The sequence below is a fragment of the Diospyros lotus genome, chromosome 12, assembly GCF_014633365.1.
Source record: "Diospyros lotus cultivar Yz01 chromosome 12, ASM1463336v1, whole genome shotgun sequence".
NCBI lineage: Eukaryota > Viridiplantae > Streptophyta > Magnoliopsida > Ericales > Ebenaceae > Diospyros > Diospyros lotus.
This window is the reverse complement of record NC_068349.1, coordinates 25,654,742-25,681,512: the sequence shown is the minus strand read 5'-3', so window position 1 is coordinate 25,681,512 and position 26,771 is coordinate 25,654,742.

The following is a 26,771-nucleotide window of genomic DNA, read 5'->3' as shown; positions in this document are numbered from 1 at the left end:
TCTTTTAAGAATTCCAAGGACAAGTTGTACTACTTGGCAGCTCGTCCTTCTAAATACAAAGCTATTCTTTATCAGGGCAGGGCAAAGGGGAAATCCAACGTGGGTGATTACAAGTGTAACACCCCCTTTCCTAGATCTGCCCGAGAAGAGGTGCTACGGGAAAAAGAAAATAAACTAACTGATAAACTGAATTCTGATACCAATACTATATATGTCAATTAACTGTAATAAAACTCTGAGTCAACAAAAACTAAAATCATAAACTGCATCTAAGGGAAATCCCTAAACTGGAATATAAAATAAACTTAAACTGATCAAACGCTAACTAATAAACTGACAACTCCCAGACATCTTTGGTCTTGAATGGCTCCATGTACACACACTACTGGACACTACTGCTAGGCCCCACATCTGGTACTCCCCCGCTAGGACCTGAAATGGTGAAGAGTACAAGGTGAGCTACAAAGCTCAGCAAGTAATAAACTGGAAAGGAAAAACTGAAGCTGAATCGAGAAATATCGATACTGATTAAAACTTATTGAACTTGTACTAAGAGATATAATAATCACTGGATGGCATTATAAGATGTAATGCACATAAACTGTAAACTAAATGCAGGTATGCAGCTTTGGCACGTAGGCCCACATAACTGTAATACATACCTGGCTGATCTGAATCCTGCATACACAAAAACTGTAAGCACATACTGTGGGCAATATGCCCCTGGCTCCCTGGTCGACAACAGATGAGCAAAACAAAACTGAAAACTAAACTGGTGGGATCCCCGCGAACAAGCCGCCTGGCGCGCTTAATGCAATGCTGTGCACATATATATGCTGGCACACAATATGTAGTGCTCCATATAAAATCGTGCCAAATGTTCAAACCAAAAATGTATGCACATAATCTCACAAATAATGCTGACCATGCCATAATAATATACTAAACATGTAATCTAATCTTCAATGTATTAGAATACAAAGATTCCATGAACTATGTATTATGGCATGGGCATGATTAGCTCAATATAATCTGGCATTTAAGTTCAATAGGTGTATTGACTATTTTATCGAAGTTAAACTTGAATTGGACTTTCTGGAAGCCTACTTGAAATTCTGAGGAGACCCATCTGGATACTAGATAAAGAGCATACGGATACTCTAAAGGGTATTTGGATAATCTGGGATAAAGGCTTTCGGATACTAAAAGAGACATCTTTAAGAAAACATGGAATTCGGAATAGACTGATACCCTTTCGTGTTTTGGCCATAACTCTCTGTTATGAACTCTGATTGATTTGATTCAAATTTATATTGAAATCCAATAGGAAGACCTACAACTTTTATGTTTTACATTTTACGAGATTCAGGCTCCATCAAGGTCAAAATTGGCCCGCAAGAGAACAAAAGCCTTTTGGAATGCTGAGTGGACAGATTGATACTCTTTCGTATTTTTGCCATAACTCTGTGTTCTGAACTCCGATTGATCTGATTAAAATTTATATTGAAATACAAGAGGAATACCTAAAACTTTCATGTTTTGAAGTTTTCGAGATTCGGGCTCCATCAAGGTCAAAATTGGCCCGCAAGAGAACAAAACTCAAAGAGACAACTTTAAGAAAACACGGAATTCGGGACAGATTGTTACCCTTTCATATTTTTGACATAACTCTCTCTTCTCAACTCCAATTTAACTGATTCAAATTGATGTGGAAATAAAATAGGAATACCTACAACTTTTATGTTTTGAAGTTTCCTAGATTCGGGCTCCATCAGGGTCAAAATTGGCCCGTAAGAGAACAAAAACTTTCTGGAATGCTGGGTGGACAGATTGATACCCTTTCGTATTTTGGCCAAAAATCTCTCTTATGAACTTAGATTGAGCTGATTAAAATTGATATGGAAATAAAAGAGGAATACCTACAACTTTTATGTTTTGAAGTTTCCGAGATTCGGGCTCCATCAAGGTCAAAATTGGCCCGCAAGAGAACAAAAACTTTCTGGAATGCTGGGTATCCGAATACTGAATTCTTGTATCCGGATACCTTCATCTTCCAAACCCAGAAACGAGACACGGACAGAGATGCCATGGATTCAATTTAAAGCTAAATAACAACACCATTCTGAAATAAATCTAGGGAAAACAAGTCCCAATTGGTAAGAAACAATCATATGAATGAACAACGAATTAAAACTTGAAGAATCAAAGATAAAGATCCAATGAATAATCTGATCATGCACACTGTTAGGCTGATATATATGTATGTAAAAACTGATCTGTAATTCGATATAGATCCTACAAAAGTTGAGTTTGATTGCTACACATGCTCCCGTAAGAATGATTCATAAGGAGAAGAACTTGCCTTTTGATTTGATCAATCAACCGATGAAGACCAACAGATGGAACTTGGATGAACTCTAGGCTTCTTCAATTTGTTTTCTTTGTTCTTCACGGCATGACTCTATGCTAGAGTTTAAAGGCTTATATATATGTATATATAAGTAGAAAATACAAGCCTAAATCCCATAACTCATACTCCTTTTGAAATTTGGAGACTATAATTTAATCCCTCTTCTCTCAAGGATTCTTCTAACACAATAACTCTTAATTAAATAATTTAATTCTAATTAACAAACCTCTAAAAGACTGTCATGTCCTGATATTCAATTCTCACAAATTAATAAGAATCTAATGCTATTTAAATACTATTTTCTCAAATAAAATCTCAATTGCCACATTAAATAATTAACTCGCAAAATCTTAAACTAAAAATTAATTAAATAAATTAATCAATGCTAAATAAATACTAAACCCTTTGATGGGTCGTTACAACAAGTCCAATTGGTTCTTTGTTTCCTACCCTTCCTTTTCGCCACTCAAGAACTTTAGTTTTACGCTGTCCCTAAGTAAGGGCATTTTAGCTTGCACAGTTCTTTTTGACTTTTCATATGTGTCCTGATATCTTCATTTTGTTGTGCAGATTTCAGAAGCGGAAAACCAAATTTTTCGATCGGAGAAACCGAAATCCTTGACAATCTCGTTGCTGCGGGAGCGGTCTTGGAGAATTTCGAACTGACAGACGAAGTGCTGAGGGATTACCATCTCGCCCCTTCTCTTGAGGCTAAGATCATGAGTGAGGGATCCATCAGGGTCTAAGGTGCATGAGCTATTCAACTCGCGATCGAAATAGCCAAAGCCGGCAACAGTAGAGGAGGAAAGGGTCAAACCGAAGACATGGTGGATCTCGACCTTGTCATGCCGAAGGGATCTGGGGCCAGATCGGGTGCTACTTCGTCCGCAACTCCGAGCTCAAGCTCGCTGGGTGGGAGGTTGGAGCAGCTGTAATCGTGGTCGCATCCTCAACAGCAACAACATCCACAACAACAATAGCAGCAAAAATATCACCAACAGCAGTAAGAACAATGACAACGACCCCATCCTCAGCAAACACAGCAACAACAGCACCCCCAACAACAACCAGGGCAGCAAGCGGAGCTCGCGGGAGAGAGGTCATGAGGGAGGCCCAGAACGCCCCCGCTGCAAGCTAAAAAAGAAGACCCGATCAGCCGCAACAATGGGAGGATGGCAGGGGCAAGAGGGTTAGAGTCCCTAAAAATGAGGCATCCCTTGAGGCCATGCCAGGAGGGACTTATTTCAGTGCCCTTCTGGATAACCTGCCCACACTTTTGGGTGTGGGTGCCAAGCCCTGGACGATGCAGGGATGAAAGGGATGGCCCTTTATGATTTCATTGCCCACATAGTTGCATGGTAAGTTACGCTATCATTTCTTTTCTTTCTAGTTTTCCCTTTTCTCGAGCTAACTCTTCTTCTTTAAAAGCTTTCCCTTGCTACCATAAAGCTCAAAATGCTACACCTGGATTTTGATTGCACAGCTCAACGCAGTGAACACATCCCTCCAGGGCGAGATAATAAAGCTAGAGGAGGAGAAGAAGACTTAACATCCCGAGCTCCTCGTTGCCCGAAAGGAGGCTGAGGGTTCCGAGATGCGTTTGAGGGAGGCGTATCAGAGAAATAAAGATCTCAACGATGAGCTTTGTCGGGAGAAGTGTAACATCCCCCATTAAGCAATAGGAAGGACCATAATAACTTACCCTGATGGGCTTATGCGAACTTCCCAGGGGGTCACCCATCCCTGAGCTTCCCCAGCCCAAGCACGCTTAACCTAGGAGTTCCTTACCAACATTCAACCCAAAAGATATCTAACTGGTGTTGTTTCCTTTCTTACTTATCCTCGATATATATTATCTTCCTCTGGGCTCCTAGGGTATTATAAGAAGAATCTGTGGGAGTCTGCCAACTCTAAGCTCACTGGCAAGCTAAATAAGGCTAAGGAGGAGCTACGGAGGGCCTAAGATAGGTTGAAATTGACCGAGACAGAGCTAGAGAAAACTAGGGATGAGCAAAAACAGGCAGACGATCAAGCTAATCGGTGCGAGCAGATCGCAAATAAGGCCATCGATGATATCAAGGCAAAAGTGGAAGCTCGGATAGACTTAACATGCGGGGAAACTAAGTCGACACTACTCGGTGTTCCTTTACACCCTCTAGCTGAACCATCCCGAGATGGATTTCTCCTTCTTCGAGGGACGAACCATCAAGGAGGTGAAATAGTACGGGGCTGAAACTGCTGAGAACGTCGCAACTACGACCCCATTAGATTCATCTGAGGTCGCCTCGCCATCTGCTCTCGCCAAAGTCCAACTGGTCGAAACTGCTGAGGTACAGCCTGCTGAAGCCGACCAGGTCCATCCTGCCAAGGTCCAACTTACTGACGCTACCGTTCCTCATAGCTAGGCTCTCTTTTTTTTTTCTTTTTGTAATGCAAGTACATATTCAACGAAATGAAGCATTTTTCGAACTTATACCTCTTGCTTTAAATTTCTTCACTAATTTCAAGCCAATCAAACTTGAAATTTATCGAAGTCTTGATAAATGATTCTTGAACTTGTCTCCACAATATAACTTGACACGAGCTTTAGAAAGTTTTAGCATATCTAGGTAGTCTCGAAAGTATAACTTGGAAGAAGTCTTCGATAATATAACTTGAGAACAATAAATCTAGATAGGTCCAGAGAATTTCCAGCTCGCAGACTAACAAGTTTGAAATGTGGCTCATCAACGAAAGCCATAATAATCAGTAATTGATACTAGTCTAGATGTTGCAAATAACCATACTTTAGGCAAATTTAGGCAATCCTTAGTCAATGCGTTCTGACGAAATAACATATGGGCCATAATGGAAACTTTGCCAGTATACATGTTCAGGTAGATCGTGCTGCAATCTCAGCTAACACGTCGTGTGGCGATCTCGGCAGGTCGTAGACCATGGCTTGAGCCAAGATAAAAAGATCTCAGCTAGTGGGACTCCCATTTGTATCGCCAAGTTATATGTCCAGATGGATCATAAGTTGACCCCAACTAACATACCATGGCTTAATATTTCATTATCTTGTGTTACCAAGCTATGAGTCCAGGCAAATCGTGTTGCGACCTCAGCTAACACACCATGGCTTTTACAAGTTTTAAATGAACTGAATAAGAACACCCAGGTAAGTCACAGACCATGACTTAAGTCAAGAAGAAAGAACCCCAGCTAGTGAACCTTGACTTGGGATCATTCGATGGAAGTGGTTACTAAGACAGTTGCTTCGTAGAACACCAAACCATGACATTGCAATCAAGATGAATGGATTCCATTTTACGAACCATGGTCTAGGGTTGGGATTATGGTGAATGCTCAGATAAGCCTCAAACCATGGCACATAAGCCAAGTTGAATGGCCCCAGCTCACAAACCATAGCCTTCTTACCCCAGATTATCTCTTGATTCTTATTTTTAACAAACAAAATGTGGATGTAATAAGATTTGGCAGGAAACAAGACACATTAATATCACATAAATCGCATGCTCAATTTTATTAGCAAGGCAATATTTGGCAAAAACGAGTTGTTAATTAATAGCTAATATCATATGAAAAAGAAATGTTTGCTTATCGAAAATATGGCCTAAGGTACTCCGCATTCCAAGCCCGTGGGAGAATGGCTCCATCCATGTCGGCCAAGTGATACGCTCCATTGTCGAGGCTTTCTTTTATAATATAGGGGCCTTCCCAATTTGGGCTCAATGTCCCGTCGCGTCGCTGGTTTTACGAGCTCTAGGGAGAACAAGGCGTAGCACGAGGTCGCCGACATTGTAGCACCAAACCCGAACCCTCCGATTATAGTATCTCGCCACACGCCGTCGGTAGATCGCTACTCTCTTGTGAGCTATCTCCCTTGCCTCCTCAAGTAAATCAAGGTTTGTGGCCAGTAGCTGGTTTTTATTTTCTGGGTCGAAGGTGGCTCTACGCTGACTGATTACTTCATTCTCCGCTGGGATCATTACCTCAGACCCATACACCATAGAGAAAAGAGTTTCTCCTGTGGTGGTACGAGCTGTGGTCCGATAAGCCCAGAGCACTATTTGCAGCTCATCCACCCAGGCTCCATTTCTGGCCTCCAACTTTGTCTTCAGTATTTGCTTGATTATTTTGTTCACGGCCTCGACTTATCCATTGGCTTGCGGGTGGTTCACTGCCGTGAGGCTCTTCTGGATTCCCAGCAATTCGCAAAATTCGACAAACTATTTGCTGGTGAATTGGGTTCTGTTGTCTATGACTATCTATTGGGGGACTCCAAATATGCAAATAATATTGCTCCACACAAACTTTTCTACCTTTGTCGTGGATATTAGCATGAGCTCCTTTGCTTTTGGCCATTTGGTGAAGTAGTCAACGCCACGGGCTGCCACATATTGAAAGGCCATGGGCTGCACATCTGCTACAAATAAGAGGGTGGAGCTCATAGTATCTTTGCAAATCTTTGGCATGCGTCGCACCTCTTCCCTAGTAAAGTGCCTTTTGAGCCAAGGATACCCCCCAGCGTGATTGTCGCAATGACCTGTGTGGATTTCTATGAGAACTGCCTGGCAATCAGGCTCTTCAATGCACCTCAACAATGGGGCTAAGACCCCCATTTTGTAAAGCATGTCATTGTAAATGCAGTATCTAGCTACCTGAGCTCGTGTACGTCGTGCTTCTAACTTGTCACCTGGCAATTTTTCTTCTTGCAGATAGTCAACGATGGGCTTCATCCATAAATCCGGCCTCAACTCGATTGTTAATGTCTCACCTTGTCTTTCCATGCTCGATGCTGCTAGGAACTCCATGGGAATGGCCCCCAAGGAGTCCGCATCTCCTACTGACGCCAAGCGAGTGAAGGCATCAGCGTGAGAGTTTTGGCTCCTTGGCACTTGATGCAACTCATATCCCTCGAAGAAGAAAATTAGGTTTTGGACTTTCTGGAGGTAGGCTATAATTCTTGGGCCTTTTGCTTGATATTCCCCTCATATTTGACATACTACGAGCTGGGAGTCATTGAAAACTGCTAACCGTTCTGCCTTTACTTCTCTTGTCAAGCGTAGACTTGCCAACAGCGCCTCGTACTTAGCCTCATTGTTGGTTGCCTTGAACTCAAATCTTAATGCATAAGGGATCTTGTGTCCCTTCAGGCTTATCAGGAGTACACCAGCCCCAGATGCTCGCTGGATGACCCATCCACAAATAACTTTTAGACTATAATTACTAAAGAATCAGGCTCCTCCTCCGCTGAGCCTGTGAATCCCTTGATAAAATCTGCCAGCACCTGCCCTTTGATGCACCTTGGCTTGTACTCTATGTCGAACTGAGCGAGCTGACCGGCTATCGAACCGATCCAGAATTAGAGATCTATGAATCTCTTCTCTAGTTTGCAGCAAAGTGCACCCTAGGTCATCTCTCACAAGGAGCCTCACCTTCTTCTACCAACAAAGAGAACCAATACCAATAACAGTTTGTTTAGGGGGAGGTTGTTTTGACAGAAAACTAATTGGCAAAACAAAAAAAAATGAAGATGGATGAAAAATCAATAAGAGGAGTGCAACCGGCTGTGTATTTGTCTCCTATGTGAAATCTTCCTTGTCCACTCTATATATCTTGGTTTGCTAGATGCTTTGATCTCCGGAAAACAAACTCAAAGCATCCCCAACAACCGTTCAAGGATTAGAATGATTGGAAATAACAAAATGAATGCAGAAATCTCTTGCAAACAAAATGCAACCATTCACTCTCTATTCAACCTATCCGGACCTATGCAAGAACAACCGTTCAAGCACACAATATTCATTTCCGAGATGTTATACCAACCGGCTATAACATTCTGTTCTCTTAAGCATTTAACAGAAAATGAAACCATGCAAGCTCACACAAACCTGCCATGAACTCCATGCATTCACAAATCTGCTCAAACTAAACCAAATAGAAATGAATAAGAAACAAACAACAAACCAGATTCTTGTAGCTCATCCGGGACTCAAATTCCACATGGATTCAAGACACACAACCGGTTACAAAGTGTTCTAGCCTATCATTACAGAAAGGAAAACAAAATGGAACAAAAGATGTAAAAAACAGGAAAGTGCTACTACAACAAAAATGGGCAGAATCCTCTCTATTTTCTCCTCTCTATCTATATGATGATCTTCTGAAAATTAATGCTAAGAGGCCTTAAATACATGGCCAAGAAAGGAAAGGCTGGCTAGGGAGGTTAGGGTTGGGCCTAGCCCAACAGAAAACAAGTGAGACCAAGTCTGCTCCTTTGATTGTAGGCCCAAGCTCCTTGAAAGTAGGCCCAAGCTCCTTTAGTTGAGCCAAAGCTCTAGCCCATCCAATATTCCCTAAAGCCTGGATTCATAGAGTAGAGGTAAGATAGAAAATAGTGTAAGGACAATTTGAAGCATAATAAAATAGAAACAATGAAATATCAGCAAAAATTGCTTCAAATGGCCTAATAAGAATGAGGTGAAATGCCAAAATATGGTATAAATATGCATGCTATCACGAGCTCAATGGCCCACTTGAGTAAACGATCGAACGAGTCAGGTTTTTGTAAGATCTTCTTCAGTGGGTACTTGGTCAATACGCCAATCTGATGGGCTTGGAAATAGGGGCGTAGCTTCCTCAAAGCAACTACTAAGTTGTAGGCGAGCTTCTCCATGGGGGTGTGCCTTGTTTCAGCATCTAGTAGCCTGTGGCTCACATAATACATCGAGTATTACACCTGGTCTTCTTCTCACACCAACGTCGCACTGATAGAATGCTGAGATACCCCCAAGTAGATGATCAGCTCTTTTCCCTCCTTTGGCTTCGACATGAGGGGAGCTCGTCCCATATATTCCTTTAGTTTCTAGAAGGCGATTTTACATTCCTTCGTCCACCGAAAATCCTGTGCTTGCTTTAGGATATTAAAGAATGGGATGGATTTATTAGAGGCTTTTGAGACAAACCTGCTGAGGGCAGCGATCTGACTGTTGAGGCTTTGTACTTCTTTTTTCTTGGTGGGAGATCGCATGTCAAGCAAAGCTCGAATCTTCTCGGGGTTGGCCTCAATCCCCCTTTCATTCACCATGAAGCCCAAGAATTTCCTAAAAGATATACTGAATGAGCACTTAAGTAGGTTCAGTTTCATTTGATATTTCCTCAGCACCTAGAATGCCTCCTCCAGGTCGCGGACATGGTTGGCGACCTGCTTAGACTTCACCAGCATGTCATCTACATATACCTCCATGGTTTTTCGGATTAGGTCCCCGAACATCATATTAACTATCTGCTGGTAGGTTGCTCCTGCATTCTTTAGTCCGAAGGGCATTACCTTGTAACAATATAACCCCCGATCCGTGACAAATGATGTATGTTCCTCCTCTTCGGGGTTCATAGGAATCTGGTTATACCCCGAGTAAGCATCCATGAAATTAAGAAGCTGGTGACCAGCCATCGCATCCACAAGCTAGTCGATTCTAGGGAGAGGAAAACTGTTTTTTGGGTAAGCTTTATTAAAGTTCGTGAAGTCAACGCAGGTCCTCCACTTTCATTTTTCTTCTTCACCAGGACTGGCTTTGCCACCCAAACTGGATAACAGGTGATTAGTGATCAATTTTGTAAAAATTTTGTTATAATTTCACCCTTATTTTGATCTTAAAATGATTTAAATTGAATATTATTATGCATTTTGTGATTTCGTGCATGTTTAAAATATTAATATAAAATATATAAAATAAAAAATAAATATAATATTATAATATTATGGATTCCAAGCCCAACACAAGAAAACCCAAACCCAAAACAAGAAAGGCCTAGGCCCAAGCCCAACACAAGGAAGGCCCAAACCCAAAATAAGAAAGGCTCAGGCCCAAGCCCAACACAAGGAAGGCCCAAGCCCAACACAAAGAAAGCCCAAGCCCAAAATAAGAAAGGCCCAGGCCCAAGCCCAAAAATATGAAAAGCCCAAGTCCCACAAATTGCTGACATCATTGCTTACATCATGGGTTGAAATGACATCATTACTTACATCATGGGTTGGAATAACATCATCGCTTACATCATGGGTTGGAATGATGTCATCGCTTACATCAAGTCACGAAGTTTCAAGAACTACACTTTGGCCCGGACTTTTTAAGCAATTAGATATTTTATTTATCTTTGTATCTTTAAATTAGGTATTTTGTTTTTCTTTAGATATTTTGTATTATTAAATTATATAATTGAGTGGTCTCCATTGCATCTTTTAGCCTATAAATAGAGCACTTGGGGTTCATTTGTAACCATTCAATTTTCTTATAATGAAAGTATAGTTGTGTTCTTAGGATTTCTCTCTCAAATTTTTCACTTTAGTTTCTATGTAGTTTTGTTCTTAGAATTTCTCTCTCAAATCTTCAACTTTTGTTTCCACATAGTTGTATTATATTATTCATATTGTCTTTTTAATTATACACCGCCTATATAGTCGGTTGAATATTGTCTTTCAATTATATATCGCTTATATGATCGGTTAAAAAATTATCTTTTAAATACTGTCTTTTAATTTTTGTCATTTAAATTCCTGCCAATTTATTTTCAAATGAAGATGAGTAGCTAAATCCAATCTTGGGTTAAGGCAATGATAGTTTCCAATGTCAATGATTCCCAAAGAAAGTTGCGCTTTAAATGTGTAATATTAATCTGATTTAATTCGAGTAGTGTGCGTATGGTGTATCTTTGAGTTTGGATTGAAGTATAAGCCTAACTTAGAATTTTCATGCCACGTATAGAGATTAATAGACCTGGAAATGTTTTCATACCCAAACCCAAATGATTAATCTGTATCTATAAAATCTGTTTGTGGAATATAATTCAATTTATGGTAATTACTTAACCTAGAATTTCCATGCCATGTATGGAGATTGCTTAAATAAGAAATATCCTTATCTTAAACTAAAATTACTGACAGATCTGCAAAACTTAAATCAGATGAATATTACTGATTTTTTCTATTAAATCGAGAATTAATTGATTTTGATACTAAAATTGTCTTGACCCAAGCTGTTTAAATTCAGTATTAGTTTAGTTTTAATTCTTACCTTTAAATCATCTTAATCACCTCCTAAAATCAAATATTTTGTGATCTTTGTTTTCATCCATAAATAATCTCCCTGTGAACCAACTCAGACTCACCGAAATATAAATTAAAAATTGTACTACACGCACACTCGTGCACTGACGAGTATGATCGCCCTACACCTGCTTTAATAAAAGGATTGACGTTTGATGAATTTGGTTGTAGTTTTGATAAATAAATGTGCAGGCTAGCGTAGCAGTCAGTTTTTTACGCTGTTGCCGGGGAGATTAAACTTGGTTGAATTTTGTTGTTGTTTTACAATTTTAAAAAAATAATAATAATTAAGAAAATTATTTTCAAAAAATATATATAAAAATATATATTTGAAAAAAAAAAACTTAAAAATAATAAAATAATAAAAATATATAAATTAAAAAATTAAATTTAAAAAAAATATTTATATAACTTTTAGTTACTAAACAGTGCAAGAGACTACGGTCAGGTATGATTATTGAAATATTAATTGATTCATTAACCTCATTATCTGTCGTTAAATTGTCTTTTCCATATTCTTTACATCTCAATATTTTAGCATGTTTGTGATTTCTAATGCATTTGATTATCCCGATCCCAATGAAGGGAGATTTTCTTTTAACCAGAGTCAGAGAGAGAATTCTTATATATCGGGTTACGACCCAGATCTTTACATTGATTACCCCAGTTCCTATGACCATTGAAATTATCCTTGGAACAATGACTCTGTGTTCCAATCTCATGAGCCTTTTCCTCCACCAGCTTACCAATTCGAGTTAGAAAAAGGGGTTAGATCTAATTCTTATCAACCTCAGGAAGAAAAATTTTTAGAGGACACCCTTCAAGAGTTTATGCAAGGTTAAATGAGTTTTAATGCACAAGTGGTCGAACTTCAAGAACAAACCATTAGGGCCATAGGTGACATTTTAGAACAACTGACTGAGTTTACACAGACCTTGAGCGTGAGTGAACCTGGCGAGTTTCCAAACCAACCCAGTCAAAATTTTGTAGGTCAATGTCTTTGGGAGGAATCGTAATTCAATTCACCCATAGGTCAAGAGTCGGTCCAATCTATACCCATCCCTAGGAATGATGAACCAATTGAGAGACTTGATGACCCTAGGATGGTACGAGCAATCATAGAAGAAAAATTGGACCAAAATGATGTGAGAAAAGAAGAAGCCTGGGAGAAAGAAAAGGATAAAACCCAAGAGCCCAAATGTGAAGATACCATGGGCCTAGCCAAACTTGAGCCTAAATCCATGTCTTTTAGGCTAGTCTATATTATTGGGGATCAAATTAAACCAGACATGTGTGAAGTGTTTGTGCGAATTGATGTGTCGTACTCTGATATAATAAAACCAACACCTTCGGATGACATATTTTCAAAATATGTATGTGCATTTATGAGAAAAATCAATTTACATAATTTTGAAAATAACTTTAAAAGTGATGTAATGAATGGGAGTTATTATACAAATAGGTGGGCAACCACTTATTTGATCCTTAACTGGAAGAAAAGAAAAAAACTCTAAAAAATATTTAAAAATATATAATAAAATAAAATTTGTTTTTTTAAATAAATATACATATATATACAAAAAAAAAAAGATAAAGAAAAGAGGGAGACAGACTTAACGCTGATGGCAACCACTTTTCTAGGGCAGTGCAATCACATTGCCCTATAAAGAAAAAGGACACAATACCCTATAAAGAAAAAGAAACGTCAAGCGTTGAAAAAGAGAAGCCGAAAGTTGAAAAAGGAGACGTCAGACGTGACCCTGCACTTGTGGAACGCCTCAAGCCAAGTGTGGTTGTTAGAATAGTGACTTCCACTGCCCTATAAGAGACCTGTATCTACATGAGGCAAGCCACACTTCTTTGAGCTCAGTCTTCTTTCCTTTGTGTTGTTCTCCGATCAGGTACTCTCGTCCCTTTTGTAAGATTCATAATTTTGTTTTATTTTCCTTATACTATAGTTGTGTTTTTTTTAAAAAAAAAAGAATGGATCTTCAGCTCTCGAAAATTCATAAGTACTATCCATCTCTCCCACAAAATGATTTGAAAAATATTTATGCCGCTAGGTGTGAAAGACTTAGGCTTTTGATGTGTAAAAATATCCTTGAAGATATTCGTTGGTTGATTGAAGCAAAAGTTCGATTTCTTGGGGAAACTTTACCTAGTTTTAAGCATTTTTCAGGATTGGGAAAGAGTAGTTTTTTGAAAAAAAGAAGAGCGAAAAGATTAAATGGTTGTCACAAATGTGCTCGATAGACTTATAACACACAATGCAAATCTGTGGGGTTTACTTCCATAAATCGAGATGATAAAATTAGTTTCATAAAAGATGGACTGAGTAAGGAGTCTTTGGATGATATCCGATTGACTCTTGAGACGCATCCATGTGGAATAGTGCAACGAGAAATTCTTGCTTTATGGACCTAGTTTAGAAGTGACCACCAATACTATAGTCTTGGGAATCTGACTATAATTGACCCTGTTTGCCAATCTATAAGAAAATTGGATGGGAAGCATATCCCCACTTCATAGAAGGTGTTTAAGTCGTTTCTGGACGTAAAACCAGAGGAAGATGTGAGCCACAATCACAACTACTTGTATATACGCATGATTTTTGTTTGTGTTTATTTATTGTTGAATTTCTATGTAGTTACTTTTGATCACCAAACCTCTTTAACCAGTTCTACTTTCAGGGCATACATAAATAACTAACATAAATGGAAGGCCAGCCAATTCGTCGAATCAATACCATATGTGTACTATGTGGCTCTCAACTTGAGAGCGATATTTGTTACACACTTGCAGCAAGCGAACTTGGCCTAAAATTGGGAGAGAGAAAAATTAATTTGGTCTATAAAGGGGGAAGTCGTGGATTGAATGGATGTGTTTCACAGGCTGCACATCTTGGGCAATCATATGTGGTAGGTGTTATGCCAATCCCTTTGGCTGATCCACAGATTTTTGGGTATACACGAGGTCAACTTATAAGAACGACTTCTATGTCTGAGCGCATGGCTTGTAAGATTTATCAGTTAGACGCCTTCATTGCTTTGCCAGGAGGTTTTGGTACACTTGAAGAAATCTTTTGTATAATCTCCTAGGCTAAGAGCAATCTCCATACCAAACCCATTGGACTTTTAAATATTATTCATTTTTTTGATGGGTTGCTCTCTTTTCTTAATCAAGCTGTGGAACAAAAGTTCATTTCTCTTTCTGCAAGAAATATTCTCATTTTCGCATCCACTATTGAGGAGCTGCTAGAGAAATTACAAGCTTATGTTCCACAGCACGATCCTTATGAGCATTGGATAGGCTGATCTAAGGTAACTAGAAGCAAGCGTCAAAGGGATCCGATTAATTTAGATTTATCCCTCTAAGGAGGGCAAGTCTATGATAAGATAGCTGAATAAGGAGTACTTTTCTGTACTCTTGAGACTCATCTGTTTATTTTTCCTTGCATGATTTTATTTTATGTTTTGTTTAAAAAATTATGGAATGTTGTTAGGCAAGTCTATGATAAGATGCTGAGTAAGAAGTATTTTTTGTACTCTTGAGACGCATCTCTTTGTTATATGACTTGCATGATTTTTTTTTCTTTCTTATTTCGGTGTGAAAAAAATTATAAAAAATATATGTAGGGTATTCTCATTTGTTTGTTGAAGATTTAGTAGTTCACAGTAAACTTATAGAGTTGTGGAGTTACAAGTATTCCTAACAACCCTATTTTATTACTGTAATTCAAGTTGGGGGGAGTAAGGTATATTTATGAACTATCCAATCCATGTTTAACTGTGAATTTGCAACTACATGCTTGTAGTTTTGTGTGAATTATTTACTTTTATCTACTCCTATTAAAAATTAAAAAATTATGTGTGCTTTAAATAACACTATCTCTAAAGCTTTAGAGTTATACACTGATAGCCAGTTGAATTTGCAGTATGAACCTGAATGCATAAATTTCTTATTTGAAAACGTATATGTATGGGATTAGAATAAGTGATTTGCATGCATCGGGAGTTCAATAATTAGAAATTGGTTTATCGGTCATAAAGTCAAAGACAATGGTAATTAGCTGATTAGCACACTGCATGATCCCTCAAAAGAAGTGGAGACTGTTACTCGAGTGAGTGTTTGAGCCTAATAATCATTAATTCTGAGTGAAATAACACTTATTCTAAATGCGCTTTATTGTTGATCTCATATTTTCAATATCTTCAAAACATCAATTTGCATTGAATATCTAGTATGATAGCAGATGAATTTGGCTAGTTTCAAACTCTGAATTAGTTAACTGAGTAACATCGTTTTATAGAAGCATGATAGAGGGATCAATTTCTTTCAATTTGGGCCTATTAACCTTTTTCTTTTTTTACATTAACTCCTTTGCTAGCCCATTTGAGCTGTTCTTAACACAATTTCTTTTCTTACCCTCGTCTAACCTATAACCATATGAAGTTTGTCCAACCTGGTGTGTTTTTAGGAATCAGTCTATCTCGGTATTTTCATATTAAAAAAAAAATAGAAACAAAAAAGAAAAAAAAAGAAAGGAAAAAAAAAAAGGAAGTTCTCATAGCTTTTCAGCATGAGTGTTTCAAAATAAATACTGAATAAACAATATGTCCAATTTGATATTAGTGTTAAAAAAAAAGAAAAAAAATTCTGACACACCCTTTGTACACTTTATCATTTTCCTTGACAACCCGTATTAACCTCATAGCCCTATTATAACCCAGTCTGGTCCCTCTTAATGCAATAAATCATGTGATCTTAGGATTCGAGTTCGGAGTAAGGAATTCTGTTTAAATTCAGAAGTTATTTATCTATGGCATTATTCCAGTCATGAAGCTATGTTAAATTCCCTATTCTTTCATGAAAATACGTCACTACAAAAAAAAATCGATTTTAGTGACTAAAAAACAGAAAATCCATCACAAAAAAGGGCGTTACTGAATTTTAATGAGGGGGTTGAGCAATCCCGTCATAGATCTATGACGGGCAAGCTTTCCCGTCGCAGATTTGTGACGGGTCACCCATCGCAGATCTGTGACGGGACATCTTTCCCGTCACAGATCATTTTAAATAATAAAAAAAATAAAAAATAAAATATTTAAAATTAATTTTAAAATAAAATAAAATAAATATTTATGTAATTTATAATATTAATTCTAAATATTTGAATTGAAATTTTATTTCTTCTTTTTATTGTTTTATTTTAGATAAAAATCTTAAAATCTATTAGTGTGCTCTACATATTTTATAAAAACAAAATAATATTTTTTTTAAATACTATTTTAATTTTTATTCTTTAATTACCTGCATATTTGAATTAAAATAATTATCCAATTTATTTCATATGTTAGTTTTAAATATTTGAATTGAAATTTTATTTATTATTTTTAATATTTTATGTCAAATAGAATTTTTTATATTTTTTAATGTGTATATTTTATTTATAACAATAAAAGTAAACTGTATTACATTTAAAAGTAAATTATTAAAAATTACAGTATTACATCAACATTTCCTATGTATTTTATTTAAAATTACAGTATTATATTTTAATTAAAAGTAAATTTTTTTCAATTAAAAATAAAAAAAAACCACAAATAACCATTAAACTAAACTAATACAAAATAACTATAAGTAAACTAAAATAAAATAACTACAACTAAACTAACACAAAATAATCATTAAACTAAACTAACACAAAATAACTAAAACTAAACAACACAAAATAATTAAAACTAAACAACACAAAATAATTACCTCATTGACTAAAAGAGTGGCGACAATGCCACCGGAGCAGTAACAATACCGGTGGGAGATAGTAGTTGCAGAAAAATCAAGAGAACCAAAAGGGGAATAGAGAAATGGTGTCGGAATAAGGGGAAGGGGGCGAGAAAGAGTGAGAACCAGAGAGGGGAAGGGGGAGAATGGTTGTTCGGGAAAGGGGTTTTAAACTTAAATTAGTGACGGGTGTGCCAGTCCCATCGCTGATCAGTGACGGGTATGGCAATCCCGTCACTGATCAATGACGGGCAAGGCAAGCCCATCACAAAAAACATGGCAGGAAATTTAGTGACGGGACTGCAATGCCCGTCACTGATCAGTGACGGGCATTGCAGTCCCGTCACTAAATTTTTTGCCATGTTTTTTGTGACGGATTTCCGTCACTGAACCCGTCACAAATTAGTAATGGGTGGGCCCCCGTCACAAATCCCGTCACTAAATTATGATTTTCTTGTAGTGCGTACTTTGTATTTGGGATGATACCGAGTTTGAACTTGTTTTGCATTTACTCTTAAAACGGCGCACCCCCTTGTGTGTACACCAGAGGAATCGTTTTTTTTATTGGAGGGAAAATCCATAGTAAGGTTTGAAGTTGAAACTTTCAGGGAGTAAGGTAGAATAATGGTCATCCTAATTGTCGTTCCTAAGATTGTATGACCTTTGACCGAAATCTAATTTAGAATATTCGACTGTATGTCAGATAACTTGTTCTGTTCTATGCATTTTGGTTTTGAATTAGAAATTTTTATATTCATACGATTATTGTGAATAAATCTGGCCAGTGTAAAGTCTAATTGCTATGGGACTAGCAATGTTTAAGTTGGGGGGTGTGATTAGTGATCAATTTTGTAAAAAATTTGTTATAATTTTACCCTTATTTTGATCTTAAAATGGTTTAAATTGAATATTATTATGCATTTTATGATTTCGTGCATATTTAAAAATATTAATATAAAAATATATATAATATATAAAATAAAAAATATATATAATATATAATATTATAATATTATGGATTCCAAGCCCAACACAAGAAAACCCAAGACCAAAACAAGAAAAGCCCAGGCCCAACATAAGAAAGGCCCAAGCCCAAAACAAGAAAGGCTCAGGCTCAAGCCCAACACAAAATAAGAAAGGCCCAGGCCCAAGCCCAAAAATATGAAAAGCCTAAGTCCCACAAATTGCTGACATCATTACTTACATCATGGGTTGAAATGACATCATCGCTTACATCATGGGTTGGAATGACATCATTGCTTACAACATGGGTTGGAATAACATCATCGCTTATATCATGGGTTGGAATGATGTCATCGCTTACATCAAGTCACGAAGTTTCAAGAACTACACTTTGGCCCGAACTTTTTAAGTAATTAAATATTTTATTTATCTTTGTATTTTTAAATTAGGTATTTTGTTTTTCTTTATATATTTTGTATTATTAAATTATATAATTGAGTGGTCTCCATTGCATCTTTTAGCCTATAAATAGAGCACTTGGGGTTCATTTGTAACCATTCAATTTTCTTATAATGAAAGTATAGTTGTGTTCTTAGGATTTCTCTCTCAAATTTTTCACTTTAGTTTCTATATAGTTTTGTTCTTAGAATTTCTCTTTCAAATCTTCAACTTTTGCTTTCACATAGTTGTATTATGTTATTCATATTGTCTTTTTAATTATACACCGCCTATATGGTCAGTTGAATATTGTCTTTCAATTATATACCGCCTATATGGTCGGTTAAAAAATTATCTTTTAAATACTGTCTTTTAATTTTTGTCATTTAAATTCTTGCCAATTTATTTTCAAATGAAGATGAGTAGCTAAATCCAATCTTGGGTTAAGGCAAGGACAGTGTCCAACGCCAATTATTCCCAAAGAAAGTTGCGCTTCAAATGTGTAATATTAATCTGATTTAATTCGAGTAGTGTGTGTATGGTGTATCTTTGAGTTTGGATTGGAGCATAAGCCTAACTTAGAATTTTCATGCCACGTATAGAGATTACTAGACCTGAAAATGTTTTCATACCCAAACCCAAATGATTAATCTGTATCTATAAAATTTTTCTGTGGAATATAATTCAATTTATGGTAATTACTTAACCTAGAATTTCCATGCCACGTATGGAGATTGCTTAAATAAGAATTATCCTTATCCTGAACTAAAATTATTGACAGATCTGCAAAACTTAAATCATATGAATATTACTGATTTTTTCTATCAAATCGGGAATTAATTGGTTTTGACATTGAAATTGTCTTGACCCAAGCTGCATAAATTCAGTGTTAGTTTAGTTTTAATTCTTACTTTTAAATCATCTTAATCACCTCATAAAATCAAATATTTTGTGATTTTTGTTTTCATTCATAAATAATCTCCATGTGAACCGACTCGAACTCACCGAAATATAAACTAAAAATTGTACTACACGTACACTCGTGCACTGGCGAGTATAATTGCCCTACACCTGCTTTAATAAAAGGATTGACGTCTGATGAATTTGGTTGTAGTGTTGATAAATAAATGTGTAGGGTAGCGTAGCAGTCAATAGGCCTCCCTAATAAACTTGTTGGCCAAGAGTTTGTCTACCTCTTCTTTCAAGGCCGCGTAACGCTCAGCCGTCATGGGTCTCCTCTTCTGGTGAATTGGCTTATGGTTTGAGTCGATATTGAGTCGATGTAGCATCATGTTTGGGTTTATTCCCACCATATCTTCATAGTTCTAGGCGAATACATCTAAATTTGCCTTAAGAAAATCAATCAGTTGGGATTTTACCTCAAGGGAAAGGCTCTTGCCTAGCTTGAGACATCTGCAAGCATCGATGTCGCTGACCACAATGTCTTCCAACTCATATGTCGGGCTGGCAACTTGGTTACAGTCCACCTCGCGCAGATCTAGGTCATGACTGACCCCTTTACGACTGATGATTTGCACCTCTCCTCCAGAGACCATATTGATCTTCTTTCCTTTGAGCCCTATTTTTAATGCCTCCTCATAGCAGCGTCTTGCCGAATGCTGCTCGCCCCTTACACATCCGGTCCCATTTGGAGTTGAGAACTTGATTGCCAGTGTGACACCCGTAACTTAAAAACATGCCTAATAATAAAAAATATTCTTATGACTTTCAAGGTTTAGCGCAAAAAAACTAGAGAAACAAGACTTTTATAAACTTAAGTAAAGTATCAAAACATAATAAAATTCAAAGCAGGTTTCGTGTATGTATAAAGTTTGACACGAAAATCATGGTTTCAACAAAAGAAAGAAAGACTTCGCAAATATGCTTTATAGCAATAACCTCCATATAGAGAAATTCAAAGCTTAAAACCAAATCCAAACTTTCTTTAAATCAAATAAAATTCCAAGACATGTTTTATGGCATACATATAGAAAAATATCAGAGTTCAACCCTGAAAACTTTGTTTCAAAAGGAAACTAAAACTTAAATTCTTGAAAATCCTTTTTATCGAGCCACCACGCTCTCCACGTCCAAGTCCCGATCTCCTCATTCATGATTACCTGGGGGGGAAAAACATAAGGGGTGAGATTACGCAAATCTCAGTAAGTACAAGAGAACTATCAAATGTATTTAAACATGAACGTATAACATATGGGGACACGATAGGTTCTACCAACTTGTAGTGGTAAGAATCTCTATGCGTAACGCTACTAAACCTTGGTCCCGTAACTTGCTTGAAACATGAAACTTGCTTGAAACATAACATGAGGGACCACATAAACATGATTCATGAATGTGCATGAACATCATAAATAGTTCATAGTGTACTTAACTTAACTTGGTTTGAAAGGACCCAAATTTTCCAGCGAGGCTATTTTGCTCCTCTTTCTACACCAAATTTGCTCATTCCTTTTGCAGAATTATCCTCTTACTCTCTATAAAAAAATCCTCTCTTCTGAATCTCTCAACCTTGCCCAAATTCTTCCTAAAACTTCTGAACTATGTTAAGCCCTATTTATAGGCATTTTTGGCCAATCATATTTTGCCACATGTCCCATCATCTTAAGGCCTCATTATTACCTTCCATGTGTGGCCAATAAATGCTTGCCACATGACCTTAAGGATAAGGTTTGAAGACTTTAGCAAACTTGGAGGCTAAGTAAGCTTTTCCTAGCCAATCATGCGATGCCGCCTTAAGGGGTCATTATGAACCGTCATGTGACCTTATCTTATCTTCTAAGTGGCTAATGGTTGCTTGTCATGTGTCCTTGAGGATAAGATTTGGAGACTATGGAGGCTAAGCAAAAGACTTGGACTTGGACTTCAAAAATGATCCAAAGTTAGATTTGAAATCCATTTAACATCCAAAGCCATATTTAGCAACATTTGAAATTCGCAATCATGACTCTCAAATGGTTTAGTTGGCTTAGTTCATTACCCTAATGATCTAGTCACAAAGTTTCAAGAACGACACCATGGCCTGAACTTTTTAGGTAATTGAATTTAGACCCATTGTAACTTGGTCCCCGGGCCATTTTTAAATTGCATTTTAGCCCCCCAAAAAAGGATAAATTACGCTAATACCCCAAGATTTTAGGTAAATTATACTTTTACCCAAACTTTAATATTTACGATTTTACCCCTGGCTCAGAAACTGAATTCTTATCTCAAAACCTCCACAATCCCTTGAAATGTCCTATTTCTTCAAGTATCCAAATCTAAAAATCTCAAGTATTACATCATATTTCAGTCTAAAAATCTCGAGTGTTACAGTCAGGGCTCTAGTTGAGACAAACAGATTCAAGTCGTTCATGGCAAGCCTTTCCATGAAAAATTCATTAAAAATTATTTTAACAACAATGAATATTAGCTATCAAAATATCGGGAGATAGTTTTTCAAAATAAAAATATTTTCTTATATGTCCCCTTATAATGCGTTAATCTTCCACTTAGAACAAATAGCATTTCTTGATTTATTTTGATACACAAAATACTATATAATACTTAAAATATGTTTTCCACCATAAGACATATCAAAAATCCATTAGAGAATTTAAATATACCAAAATAATTTTACTAAAATTATGTTTTATTAAACATCAAAATACATAATAGGTTGATAAGAGCAATTTGGTTCAACAGTCTTCAGCCTTTAGGTAAAGATTCCTCGTAGCCTGGTGGAGTAATGGATATTTATTTTGTTTTTGGTTTTTTTTGTTGTACTTTTATTTTCTTCTTTTTTTTTTTGCCATGCACATTTTATTTTTTTCAATGGAATGAAAATATTTATTTTTTTTGTTTGCTATGTTTTTTTTCTTTTTTTTTTACTACATAACATGTTAGTATTTTATTGAGCACAATTTAATTATGGAACAAAATTTGTAAAAATACTCATCATTGAATTGTAAACTATTTAACTCATAAACATATAACATGTACACTAACTTTGTTACAATGGAAGTGTAATTCTAAAACTACAATGGAAGTGGTTTTATGGACCACTAAACTCAGTGATTCAATTTATTTTGATTTTTAATTTTTTTTTGTAGGAGTGTAACTCAATCAATAAGCACAATTGAAGAAGCAGTACTCTTCAAATAAAATATTGGAAGGTATTAACCAAAATTAATTTAAAAAAAATAAATTTTGTTAATTTAAAATTGCAATATCTGATTTCTTTAAATTGCAATATCTAAAACTAATTCGTTCTCAAACACAAAATTCAATTATAGCCACATAGTTTGTGGGATATATTTCTTCACTATCTCTAGAGTTTACGCATTTAGATAATTAAAATTTTAAAAAAAATTGACAGAATATCCCTTATTTTCAACAGAATCTCCCTTGTTTTTGGCCATTGAACTTTGTTGTGCCGTGGAAATCGAGGAAGAAATTAAGAATTTCTATGAGGAAAAAAAACAATTACGATCTCACCCAAAAAGGAACCAAGCTCGCGACATTGCAGCACAAGCGTGCGCCCGAGCTCACGGCAGTGTGCCGCGAGTATGTGCCGCAAGCTCGCAGCAATGCGCTTACTATGAGCTCGCAACACATTGCCGCAAGCAACCAGTGAAAGCCCAAGTCTTGCGGCAAGATCCCTTAGGCTTGCCGTGTGCGCCTTGCAACAATCCAAAGAAGCCTTGCCGCAAGCCCCTGCTGCGAGGGCCTTGCGACCAGCCCGACCTTGCAACAAACCTAAAAGAAGCCCTGCTGCAAGCCCCTGCCGTGAGGGCCTTACAGCCAGCCCAGCCTTACAGCAAGCCAAAAGGCCTCGCAACACCTTGAGCACGGCTGCCCTTGCAACACCATAAGCCTTGCAGCACGGGGCCTCTTCCGAGCAAGGCCAAGAGCCCCATTCAGCAAGCGCCACGTGTCAGCACCGAGCATCCTTGAGAATCGCGCCCTATAAATACCCACTATAAGATAATGAACAGGACTTCCGATTTCGATAAAATCTTTGACACTTCAACTTCATTTTTTACTGTTTTTATGAATATTTATCTAGATCTGGTACTGACTTAGGCATAGAGGGTCATCACTAGCGAAAATTCCCACGAGCCTTCTAACCCATTTCTGAATATCAACAAGGCCAAAACCTTACGACGAGACCTAGTGGTGAAGTTAAAACCTTGTGGCGAGACCTAGCGACGAAGTTAAAACCTTGTGGGGAGATCTAGCGACGAAGCCAAGACCTTGTGGGGAGATCTAGCGACGAAGCCAAGACCTTGTGGCGAAGTCAAAACCTTATGGCGAGACCTAGTGGCAAAGCCAAGACCTTGTGGCGAGACCTAGCGGCGAAGCCAAGACCTTGTGACAAGACCTAGCGGTGAAGCGAAGACCTTGTGACAAGACCTAGCGGCAAAGTCAAAACCTTGCAGTAAGACCTAGCGATGAAATTAAAACCTTGTGGCGAAACCTAGTGACGAAGCCAAAACCTTATGGCCAAACCTAGCGGCGAAGTCAAAACCCGGCAAGGGTATATCCTCGCATCGAGCATCCTTGTGGCAAACTCCCTTGAGGCAACTTCTCTCATGGCAACTTTTCTTCACCCGATATCGAGTTCACGTGGACCCCACATCATAAATTTTAATTATTCTATTTTTGGCAACAACAATTTAGCGCCGTCTGTGGGAATTTGCAACAAAAAGCCAATCTTAACACAAGATGCTGAGAGGGACGAGATCAACATGTTTGGAAAACTAGCCTAACCCTACTTGAAGGAGCACTCACACCAGGACAGGAGACCCCAGCCAGGTGTACCCTATGGTACCTAGACTTTTGGAAGATCACCTAGACAATGAGGTGCGCTCGAGAAATATCCCAATGCTTGAAGGCCATCAGACTACTGGATTAGAGGGTATGGAGCATTCGAAACAAGGGGAGGCACACGCCGTCGGGTTAGGGAGGCAAGTGGCAAGGCAAGGAAGGCAAACCCCGCCCATAATACCAACGAATCAGTAACAACACTCCCTGGGGCAGTCCTCAATTCCAAGAAGGAACCTCGTGGTGAATTTCGTGCTTCCAAGGCCCTCCGAGATAGCTCCACTCACGGTCCTATTATCAGATTATGAACAGTTATAGAAGAATCTTAAAGAGTTAAAGCAGCAGAATAATGAGCTCAAAACAAACAACGAAGAAAGCATGTAACTCCCCGTCCTTCCAAAGGGCATCACTATGCTGGGGGCCATCATATAAATACACATTCTCTTTCCTTTATACATTTCTTAAACCTCAAATATCGTATTTCAAAGAGAAACCCCTAACATATCATTACAAATGCGAAAGCGATAATCGAAACCTGATATGGTACATTCACTTTAATCATAATATAAGAATCTGTACCATAGTTTAACATCATATCTATAACAACCTTAATACATTGACAGCCTTAATACATGGAGACTTGATTCCTGAGGAACAATTAAACACCTCAGGTTTAATCAAGTGATACCTTGAACATACATTGACATTCTCAACTTAACTAAAACATACCCGGATCTTCATGAACAAATAAAATACCGGAACCAAATGCTAAATCCACCAGACACGTCACCTTGTGCCGTCATATCTTAATCACCTCCTTGCCTAAGTTGCAAGTCTCAAATGGAACGTTGAATGTTCTAGGGGCATAACCCAAGTTAGATGATGAATCATCTAAGTAAGGGAACAATAAATGTATTTTGTGCATGAATGCAAAATACAAAATGTCATTTTCTATATCATTTTGGTTTAAGTCGATCGCACCCAACTGTTGCTCCCCATTTTTACAGCCTCCTTACCAGACCGAGGTGTATGGGTACACCCTTGGTAGAGCAGCGATGTCAGTCCATAATCTCAAACCCTTATGCGATACATGATCAATAATAACATCGTGTACATATGCACATTTCATCATCGCATGTAAATGCAATCTACATGACATATTCACATCAAGACATGACAACATGATAAAATTATTTACTTAAATCAAGTTTTTGGGTGGAACCACTTACCTTCTCAAGCTTATCGAGTTACCTCTATATTCGTGCATTGCCTTAAAATTCATGCATCGTCTTGATTTGCATGTCAATCTCAAAATTCGCACAAGTCACTTCAACATAAGCCTCAGAGCATCTTAATCACCATATTTATTTAAATAAGCATTAAAACTTATTTTTTCATAATTTCTTGCATTTCCTGATATTATTTCCTCAAGATTATGAAATAAATACTTCCTCATAAAATTTTCTCAATTTATCTTGACAATAATTTCTAAAACAATATTCCTAAGCCCCAGAAATTTTCTCATGATTTTCAGAATCCATGCTCTATTTATTTCTCATTTTCTCTTTGATTTTCAAGCATCTATTGCCTCAAAAATCCATAATAAATACCAATCATGCATTTCTCTTCCAATTTCATCATCAACAATTCTAAAATATCATTCTCATATTTCTATAATTTTTAGAGGAATTTTCGAAGATAACTCACATTCCCGCGAAGCAATTCGGTACTTATAACTACAATCAAGTCAATTTTTCGATATTCTAAACTTGCTTAAATTATGTGGCAACCTCACAAAAATATGGGTTCTTACAAAGCATGAGAAGACTGTAGGGGATTACTGCTCTTTTACATGAACTGATGCTGGACATTTAGATTCCCCACCTGGGACAACCGAGTGTAGGAGGAAGGCATGGGAAATCCCAAGACAACCCTTTGAGGGCCCCACGACAAGGGATAAGGATTGGGACTCCCAGGGTTAATGACCAAGTCCTGGAAACGGCCAACCCAGGGGGGATTATGACAGGGGACCGGGGAAAGCCCCTATGTATGAAGAGACGACAGAGAACACCCACTCAAGAACTCTTTGCGTCCTATTTCCCTGTAAGAATGAGGTAGAGAAAGAAACGCTCAAGGCGTCTGATATCAAATGCCTCATAGAGGAAGTGCTAGAGCAAAAGCAAGTTGTGATGATGCCAAGAGAAACACCCACGAAGGGATTTCCACTATCAGAAGAGTTAC